This window comes from Choloepus didactylus, chromosome 4, assembly GCF_015220235.1.
Source record: "Choloepus didactylus isolate mChoDid1 chromosome 4, mChoDid1.pri, whole genome shotgun sequence".
NCBI lineage: Eukaryota > Metazoa > Chordata > Mammalia > Pilosa > Megalonychidae > Choloepus > Choloepus didactylus.
Window position 1 is genome coordinate 165,303,322 of NC_051310.1, and position 11,194 is coordinate 165,314,515.

Consider the following 11,194-nt stretch of genomic DNA (forward strand, 5'->3'; position numbering starts at 1 on the left):
CTCTGGGAACTCAAGGATGAAACAAAGTACAATAATGTACAAATCATTGGTGTCCCAGAAGGAGAAGAGAAGGGAAAGGGGGCAGAAGCAATAATAGAGGAAATAATCAATGAAAATTTCCCATGTCTTATGAAAGACATAAAATTACAGATCCAAGAAGCGCAGCGTACTCCAAACAGAATAGATCTGAATAGGCCTATGCCAAGGCACTTAATAATCAGATTATCAAATGTCAAAGACAAAGAGAGAATCCTGAAAGCAGCAAGAGAAAAGCGATCCGTTACATACAAAGGAAGCTTAATAAGACTATGTGCGGATCTCTCAGCAGAAACCATGGAGGCAAGAAGGAAGTGGTGTGATATATTTAAGATACTGAGAGAGAAAAACCGCCAACCAAGAATCCTATATCCAGCAAAGCTGTCCTTCAAATATAAGGGAGAGCTCAAAATATTTTCTGACAGACAATGAGAGACTTTGTGAACAAGACACTTGCCCTACAGGAAATACTAAAGGGAGCACTACAGGGTGATAGAAGACAGGAGTGCGTGGTTTGGAACACAATTTTGGGAGATAGTAGCACAACAATATAAGTACACTGAACAAAGGTAACTATGAATACGGTTGAGAGAGGAAGGGGGGGAGCATGTGAGACACCACAAGAAAGGAGGAAAGATAAAGACTGGGACTGTGTAACTTGGTGAAATCTAGAATATTCAACAATTGTGATAAAATGTACAAATATGTTCTTTTACGAGGGAGAACAAGCAAATGTCAACCTTGCAAGGTGTTAAAAATGGGGAGGCATTGGGGGAGGGATGCAATCAGCATAAACTAGAGACTGTAACTAATAGAATCATTGTATTATGCTTCCTTTAATGTAAAAAAAGGTGATATACCAAGGTGAATGCAGATAAGAGGGGGGATAGGGGAGGCATGTTAGACACTTGACATTGGTGGTATTGTCTGATTCTTTATTCTACTTTGATTTAAGGTTATTTTTCCTTTTGCTGCTTCCTAGCTGTCATTTTTTTTTTCCTCTTTCTTTTGCCTCTCTACCTTCTTTGACTCTCCCTCCTGCCTTGTGGAAGAAATGCAGATGCCCTTATATAGATAGTGGTGAAGGTGGTGAACACTTAAATGTATGACCATGCAGAGAACCATCGATTATTTACTTGGGATGGAATGTATGGTGAGTGAACAAAACCATATTAAAAAAAAATGGGTTGATGACAAAACCTCAAGGGCAATATACTGAGTGAAATAAGCCAGACACATAAGGACAATTATTGCAGGGTCTCACTGATAGGAACTAATTATAATATGTAAACTCATAGACATGAAATATAAGGTACCAAGATATAGGATGAGGATTAAGAATGGCGAGTGGTTGCTTACTATGAGCAGAATGTTCAATTAGGATGAACTTAAATGTTTGGAAATGAACAGGGGTGTTGGTAGCAAGATGTGAGAATAACTAACAGCACTGAATGGTATGTGAATGAGGTAGAAAGGGGAAGCTCAGAGTCATATATGTCACCAGAAGGAAAGTTAGAGGTTAAAAGATGGGAATGTATAAAACTGAATCCTATGGTGGGCAATGTCCATGATCAACTGTACAAATACTAGAAATCACTTCCATGAACCAGAACAAATGTATGACAATACAATTAGAAGTTAATAATAGAGGGGCATATAGGGGAGAACTATATAACTATTACAAACTATATACTACAGTTAGTAGTATTTCAACATTTTTTTCATAAACAGTAACAAATGTACTATACCAATACTACGAGTCAACAATTGAGGGGGGTTGGTTAGGGATAGGGGAGGATTAGAGTTTCCTCTTCTTTTTTCCTTTTTTCATCTTTTACTTTATTTCTTGTCTGGAGTAATGAAAAGTTTCTAAAAATTGAACAAAAATTAAGTGTAATGGATGCACAGCTGTATGAGGGTACCCAGGGGCAAGTGATTGTACACTTTGGATCTTTGGATAATTGTATGGTATCTGAACAATCTCAATAAAAATGAAAAAAAAAAAAAAAGATAATTCAGGATAAAAAAAAAAAACTTGCCATTGAATGTTTATAATGAAAACTTTTAACTGATAATTTTAGAGGCAATCATAGAATTTTCAAAAGGAACTTTTGAGATTACCTAATCTAACAAACCCACATTTCACATATGAAAAAATTATACCAAAAAAGAGTTAATTAGTGGTACAGTTAGAATGAGATCCTAGGTTTCCTAATTTCTAGAGAAGAGTGCTTTCCCTTGATCAGACTCAGACTGTCCCTTTTTATTTTTTTATAAATTACAATATTAGAGATTACAACAGTATTGCAATACAGCCTGCTATTCAGTGTTTTAAAATTCTGGTATTTTGTTAGCTTATTACAGTTATTTAAACATTTAAAAAAATCTGTATAATTTTCATTTTGAGATCAAGATCAATGATTCATTCTAAGTACAAAGGTCAATTGATGTAGTATCCAAGTCTGAAAAGAGTCCTACTTGCATAAATTACTAAAAATAACCACATTACTGTATTATACAATCCTTCTCTTGGAAGAATAATTCTTATTCTACAACAATGACTTTCCAAACCAGCGGAATTAGAACATGCCAGACTGAAGTTAATACAATAAACACAACATAGGCGTATACATTCACATGATAAAACTAAAGAAGGTGAAAACAATAAAAAAAATTTTAAAGAGGACAACTATAACTCACTACAATCTCCACAATGAAATACTACATTTTATTTTTTAAATTTGCTTATTTTAAAGATATATTTTTTTAGACATTTAAAAAATTTTAATATGTAGAATTCTCTGTAACAAATACTCCCAAAAGATAAATCAGAATATAAACACAAAGTATCTCCTTTGGATTTCTCTTTCTAATTAAGTAGTATTATATAAGTTGCTCCAAAACACTTGTATGTATTTGACATAGCCTCAAAGACATATAAGCAAAAAATCTAAAAAAGCAAGTTCAACAAAACTGTGGGTTGTTACCTAAAGCAATATACATCAAGAACAAAAACTCATGAATTTCTTTATTTGTGATGGTTTCTAAAATCTATCTTCCTAATCTGAAGGGCAAATTTACACAAAAGAGAAAAATAAACAGCTTAGCTACACATTTACAGCCTTTTTTAACAGGGTATAGCCATTATGCTAAAATTCAGCCATCTACATACAACCTCATTTCTCACCTAAAAGAAAATAAGAATAGAATATATTTTATTTTAAACGGGACATAGAGGCAAGCGCCAAGAATTAAAGTATAACCTTAAAGTTTTAATTTCACACTTTGAATATAAAAAAGCAATAATTCCTAAAATCATGAAAACATGATGAAATAACCACAAGAAAAAAAGGACATTTAAGTATTTAATTCTTTCTTAATATTATATAGTGAAAACAGAGGTACTTATAACTTCAGTCTTCAGATGACATATAAGATCATTATTCATTTAAAATAGTACAAAATGTTTACAAAAAACATTAACTTAAATTTCACAGTTGTTTATAAAACAGTACGTGAAAGAATGACCTATATAAGGAAATAAGAGTCTCATCAAAAAAGACAGTAAATTTTACTTTTCCCTTTATTGGCAACTTCTGATGCATTTTTAGGTTTTGGTTCCCAGAGGGCAGGTTAACAAATCTTGAGGCTGCACCTCTGCCCAGTTTGCCAGACTTTTTCTTATCTATTATTTCTTTGACTCTGTTCACGTATACTCTGATTCTTTCCAATTCCTGCTTTATTGGATGTTCCTTAGGATTAACTCAATGCCAAATGAACGACAAGAGAAAGATCCCAAAACATTGAATTTAATGGGTACGCAGAAACTAAATCCACTTTTGCTTGTTCACGTGGGTCCAACTTCTGCAACAACTCATGTCTGTAAACAGACATCATGGTCTTGAGATCTCATCCACAGCACCAATAGAATTCTTGAATGTTGATAAATACTCATCAATTCCTACTGGTTAATCTTCATTTATTTCTTCACCTGCCATTATGACAAACTCGCTTGCTTTGGATTCCAGTCTCCTGGAAAGCAGTTGGATGGTGATGACCAAAGATAGATTTTTTTAAATCAAATATTTCATTTTAAATTTGGCAAAAATGTCTTCATAGTAATGTGTTTAAATTATTTTCAGAAGTATACATTCTTTTTATTAACTTATCTGCTAATAATTTATATTAGAATCATGTTTAATGTTTACATTTTATAAATTTACATTTTACATATTTTGTAATATGTATATATATTTTTATCTGAATGTAAATCCTTAATTTTAGTGATTTTTATTTTAATTTTTAATTAAATTATTTGATTTTTAATTTAAATAATTTAATTTTTATAAATTAATTTAAACTTTTAATTAATTTTATATCTTGCTGTTATAATGATTTAATTAATTTATTATGATATATTGGTATTATACAAATATAAAAACAATAAACATCATGTATATCTTCTTAAAACACCATCATCTTCATATATTGGGTACATTCTTCAACATGGCTTAGAATTTCAATAGCAAACTATGAAAAATGGAATTGATAAATACGTGAAATCAAGAATAAAAATCATAAATTTATAAAACTTTCCCTTCTATCTGAGATTGAGGAACTGAGACTGGACTAGCCTTTCAGGCATAAACAATTATAAAACTAGACAAAATATGTGAATGTACTATTTCAGACTTTGAACAATAGATGGGAATATTATCTCTGCAAGACTGTGATCTCTCAAACACAGGGCTGTGATCCCTGAAAGAAGTAAAACAAATGAGGTAAGCACCACAACTGCCTTGCCTTTCTACTAGGAGGCACTTTCTGGAGTGCAGCAGTCAGTCTTGCTGAACTGAGGAAAGGGATGCTAGACTTCAAGGCAAATAAGGCTCCTGAAATTTGCAGGGCTGGGTCTCAGAGAAAATGAAGCTGACTAGAGAAGGAGCTCCAGAAACTTGCATAGGATCCCTTTAGACTGGGGCCAAATAATAAGCTTTCCATACATAGGATTGTGTTTCTCAAGGCAGGGCAAAGAATAAATACCAAGAAAAGAACAACTATTAGGGAAAGTATAATTACTGGGAGTTGGGACTGAATAAATGCTAGATAGAGTTCACACAGAGCTGGGAGATATTCTAGTTCTCATCAGTCAGAGAGGAGAGACCTGACTGAAATCCCAAGCTTTCAGCAGAGACTCTAGAAAAACCATGCCTTTGAAGTAGAGCTAATCTAGCCCCCAAATTAAAAGCAATTCTAGAACTTAATTTTAAAAAACAAGCCTTGCAAAATAAAGCTGACTCATAAGTAAATTAACTGCTTATTGGAACAAACTCAACACTCTATTAAAGAAGACAACAAAATCCAGACATTCAATAATGTAGCATTCATAATGTCCAGCATACAATTAAAAATTACTAGATATGTTAAGAAGCAGGAAATTGTAACCCAAAATCAGAAAAAAAAATCAGTCAATAGAAATAGATCCAGAAATAACAACAAATTAGTAGACAAAGAATTTAAAACAGTGATTACAAACACAGAACAGGATCCAAATAAGGAATACCAATAGAAAAATAAATACTACAAAAAAGAACCAATTTGAAAATCTAGAACTGAAAAATTCAATACCTGAAATTAAAAATTCACAGGGAGGCTTAATATTACATTATACAGTAGAAAAAAATAGATCAATGAATTTGAAAACAGGCAATAGAAACTATCCAAACTGAAACAAAATAGGAACAAACGTTCACAAAAATGACTAGAACCTCAGTGGCCTTATGTACTTATAATTGGAGGACAAGAGGGGGAGAAGAGAGCAATCAGGATAGAAAAAAATTATTTGAATAAATACACTGAAACACTTGAATAAATATTTGTAGAATAAATGAATGAATATTCTCCACCTCCCCAAAATTATTTCATAAATGGTTTCCTACAGATTTTCCTAGGGGACAATAAGTATTTGTTGAAAGATTAATGAATCTCTCTATGTCCCACTGTTTCACCTGTAATTAGACTAGTTGCTATCCTGCTTACCATCTAGCAGCTTTAAATATATATATGTAAAACAAAGTGTTTGAGATTAAAGTTTAAAATGGCAAATGTATTAGTTTTGGTAGGCTAAATAAACTACTGAATCAAATAGACCCAAATATATAGTAGCTTAAATACAACAGACATTTATTTCTTATTTTATGTAATAGCTCAGAACAGGTGTTCGGGTCAGCAGACAGCTTTTCCTCATGTGGTGATTAAGGAACTCAGGTTCCTTCCATTCGGGGGCTTCCCCATGGTAGTGTCATCATCTTCATCCATCCAGTAAAAGAGAAAATGGTGTGAAAGAGATGTTCTTATTCCCTAAAAAAACCCAGTACAGAAATTCCACACATCACTTTGAATAGAAGTGATCAGGTGACTGACTACAATCTCATTACTATGGAAGAAGGAAAGAACAAATTTTGCAGGCAACCAGCAGCCTCTGCTACCATCATAAAAATGCAAGGTCTTCTTATTGTTCTAGCTTTGCTGCATTTTTTGAACATGTGGCCATTACATATACTAATAATACTAATAATATCTGAAATTAGCTCATAATTGAAAGGCAATAAAAACCCTCTCTTAGCACTTCCTATTGAGAGGCTATAGTGTCCAAATTTTGTTCCACAAAAATTTGGTTGTGGAAGTTAAGTTTTTTCACACTCTCTGTTATCCAAAGTTTAAAAAGAAAAAATGAAAAAAAAATTGAATCACTGAAGAAAACATACATGGGGAACTATTTACTCACAATGAATTTACATAATCACTTCCAATGACAGTTTGAAAGTCATGAAAATTAGAAGCAGGTTGACTCTTCCAATATAATCAGTTCTTCATTATTTGTGTGCTGGATATTATCAGTTTGCCCCTCCAGGTCTACTCTCCATCTCTCTCTGGGCTCCAGAAGGCTGGCTGTGGACTGAATCAAAAGGCCATTACCCTCTTTCTTCCCACTGGGAAGCAAAAAAGGGAGTCACCACAGGCTGCCTACATCACCCATCCAAAGTTCACAACTTCTATCAGAAGGTCCTTTCCACGCAGCTCTTCCTCTTCAAACGCTGGTAACCACTTCTTGCCCTTGTCTCTTTAGAACCAGTGGTGATGTCTCCCTGCTGTTGGCCAGCTACGGGTACTTGTTTTAGTTGCCTTGGCTGCTCAAGAAAATATGAGGCAATGGGTTGGCTTAAATAATGGGAATTAATTAACTCACAGTTTTGAGGCAAGAAAACAGTCCAAATCAAAGCATCATCAAGGCGATGCTTTCTTCCTGAACACTGGCATTCCAGGACTGGCTGCCGGTGATCCTTGGTCCTTGGCTCCTCTTTCACACGGCAATGCACATGGCGGCCTCTCCTGGCCTCTCTCTTCTCTTCCTGGTTCTGTTGACCTTCCACTTCTTGCTTCCCGTGGCTTTCTCTATGTATGTCTGAATTTTATTCTGCTTATAAAGGACTCCAGTATTAGGATTAAGACCCGTCCTGACAGAGTTGGGCCACACCTTAACTGAAGTAACCACATCAAAAGGTCCTCCTTCCAATGGGTTCACATCCACAGGAAAGAATTAAGTTTAAGAACATGTTTTTCTGGTGTATTTACAGTTCCAAACCACCATAGTACTGTAATATCTCTTATGATTTCTCTGAATTCTACCCACACCTTTGTAAATCATTTCTTTCTTTCTTTTTTTTTTTTAGGGGATTCCTAAGTTCACAAAGTATATGTTATGTCTACGATAATCCATCCATATCTCACATTATCATCACTTAGTTGTAAAATCCTCATCACTCTCCATTTTAAACAATTCCCAAAACACCTCATCACTCTTGTCAGCCCTTAATTATTTGCCTCTAGTATTCGTGTGATACCAGTAAGATATTCCCATTAATTATAGTCCCAAGTACGCAATAGGTAGATTTTTCCCATATACCCTTCTGTTTTCAACTCTCTCTGCTAGTGTCCTACCTTAGAAGTATATCATGCAAGCACCTATCTATATTTGTGGTGCTGATCTGTGGGAAACATGCCTTTAAACAACCTCTTTCATAGAAACATGTAATTATTTTAGGTTATTTGTTTTTCTTATTCCTTTGTTTGGTTTTGTTTGAAATGTTTTTTGTTTGTTTTTTAATTTTTCAATAAATAAAGTTAAAAAAATAAACAACCCCTTTCAATCCTATTCACCTTCAATACAACTCTGATACTTATAATCCCATTAACAATGATTTCTTTCTTAATGTAAATCATTTCTTTATTAAACTGTCCTCAAATTACCCATCTGTTTTCCTGCCAGGACACTTATTTATCAAAGTCACTCCACAGAATCCACAGACTCCTAACTCTACACACAATAGAAAATTTTACAAAGAAAATAAAATTCACCTATCAAAATTTTGGAAATACTGACTGAAACAAACAAAAATATATTGGATGCTGCATTTCCCAGACTTTTTGATCATAAAAATTCCCCCCTGGAAAAACTAGTGTTCCACAGAATACACTTAGATAAATTTTAATCTATACCAATAGAAAGAAGAGAAGAAAGAAACAAATATCACTATACAATTTCTAAGAATGTCCAAATTGTTTAATTATTTATATTTGGCTTTTAACTTGTTGTTGGGATGGGCACACAGGTGTTTCCTTCCCACAGACTTGCACATACACTCTGCACCTGGCCTGAGCCTACAGCGTAAGAGCCCTGGACCCACCTCTCTTGACTTCTAAGTCATTATCCAGGTCACTAAATGTAGTCCAACAAGGATGTTTGTCATAACAGATGGGCAGTATTTAATTTCTGTAGCTTACAAATGCCCCACTGGATAAAGGAAAAAAAAAGATCTATAAATTATCAAAAAGAAAGAACAAGGAAGCTATAGAAGTCTTGGAATCATTCTATGACTGTACATAGGATACTTTTACACAGAAAATACTAATTTTGAAACAGGATTTTAGAACTATTGAACTTGGAAAGACTCTGAAAAATGACATTTCCCAATCTCAAGATTTGAGCAATCCCCAATACTTGAGCCATCCCAAATAATCCATATTTTTAAAAATTTTTAAACCTCCAAGTAGGCTGTGCAGCTCTTTCCATTCTTTGTGCTACCTACTTGTATCCTTGATATCACCCGTGATGAACAGTAACAGTTGGTTCAGCTTTCTGTCTCTCCAAGCATACAGTAAGCTCTTTGAGGGGAGAAAACTAATCTTATTGTTATCACAGCTTTTCAGTTTTTACACATAATAGCATAGGTACTTAAAAATATTGTGGCATAAGTGGCTGAATAAATAAATAATTCCTTGCTAATCTATTTCACTATTAATCCTGTCAGGATATTCTTCTTAATAGCAACTTAAATACCACCTTGTGTATAGAAAAATCCCTAACAGATCCTTGAGGAACCACTCTGGGAGGAAGTGCATCTAAACAAAGTTTTCTTGGTCTTTTTTCATTGTATTGCTTTTCACTCTTGGAGAAGTAACTATACAACTGTCCTTGCAGATGCATTTTAAGGTCACACAACTTTTACAGTTAGAAAAATTCCTCCTCTTAAATACAGGGGCTACATACAAATGTCTACCTGGGCTAGGGAAGTAAAGGAAATGAGTGAAGCAGGGTATGGACCTGGAATGGAAAAAATTATCAGAGGAGGAATCCCAACAACAGCAACCTTAGTGCCCTGGAGCTAGGAAGTGGTAGGACCACAGAGGACTGGACAGGACATGCCCCAACTTAAGGAACGTAATCAAGTATTGCCAAATTATGAGTTGTCAAGCAACCTGAAAGTCTGGATTTTATGTCAAATCTCTCACTTTTTAAATGTTGGAAACTAACTCCATTACATTTTTTGCAGCTCAAACAACATACATCTGGGATGACTGTGACCCATGAAGTGCCAGTGTATAGCCTCTGCCCTAGAATTTAAGTCCAGACCCCAGCACACTAGTCTGATCTCATCACTTATATGATATTCAACCATTATGCCTTTTAATATTATGTATTTTTTCTTCCTGGCACATCCTACTAACATTGCTGATTTAAGTAATGTTTACCATACTCTTAAAATTCTAATTTTTCAGCGGTATTTGTCTACCAATTTCAATTATATATTAGTGTAGCCTGTTTTTTTCCCCCTAGCAACAATTAACTTCATTTTTCAACAATAACAACAACTATTCTGACCACATCTTGTACTCCTTCAATTACTAAGTTCATTTTGGATTCTAATAATATCCTTCCAGGTACTGTCCAACCACACTCAGCTTGTGCTGTTCTCTCCATTATATCATTCCAAACATTAATAAAAATATCAAGGAACATGGCTTTAAATAAGATCTCTAAAACACCACTTGTTATGTTCCTCCCAGATTAGAATGACATAAATAATAACTTTTTAAATTACTTCCAGGCAACGTAAGAGTACATTTTTTTCCAAGATGTCATTTTTCAAAGACTGGTAAATACTAGTTTTGGAAGAATTAACAGAACTACTGTGGGGGAAAACAACAGCACTCTTTAACCATGCCAAAACATGTTAATATGTTTGCTGAGTTTAAAAGGATATTTAAAAGAAGCACTTTCAAAACATATTCATTAATTTATACATCCAACAAAGTTTTATTGAGAACCTACTAAGCACCAGTCACTATTAGAGATTCTTGGGATATATTAGTGAACAAAATGGACTAAAATCGTCACTCCTAATTTATTTATACTCCAAAGTATGGTAAGCCTGTTAATTATAGCTAGGTAAACTTACATAATCTCATGGTCAAAATCAGAAGAAAACATATAAAAATTACAATAGTAGGAGAGTATGGTTAAGGAAGTTACAGATGATTTCTTTCTCTATTCAAAACAGAAGTCTTGGATTCATAATGAAGCCAAGTAAAAATAAAAAGTGGGGGGGGGGGGGATAGAGGGGTAAGATGGCAAAGTAGGGAACTTCAGGACTCAGTTTGTCCTCTAGGGCACTAGTAAACAGCCAGAGGCTATCTGAAACAACAGTTAGGGGGCTCCGGAGAGCAGAAGAACATTGTATGCCACCCAGGGATGAGCAGAAGGAAAAGACCAATAAATTGCAGTGAAGAACTGTTGTGTAGAAATCACCACCCTGCA

General features: G+C 34.3%; 1 pseudogene; it reads right to left on the bottom strand.

Moving 5' to 3' along the window:
- Positions 1-3,588: 3,588 nt before the first annotated feature.
- LOC119532992 lies at positions 3,589-4,034 on the bottom strand (annotated as a pseudogene).
- Positions 4,035-11,194: the final 7,160 nt, after the last annotated feature.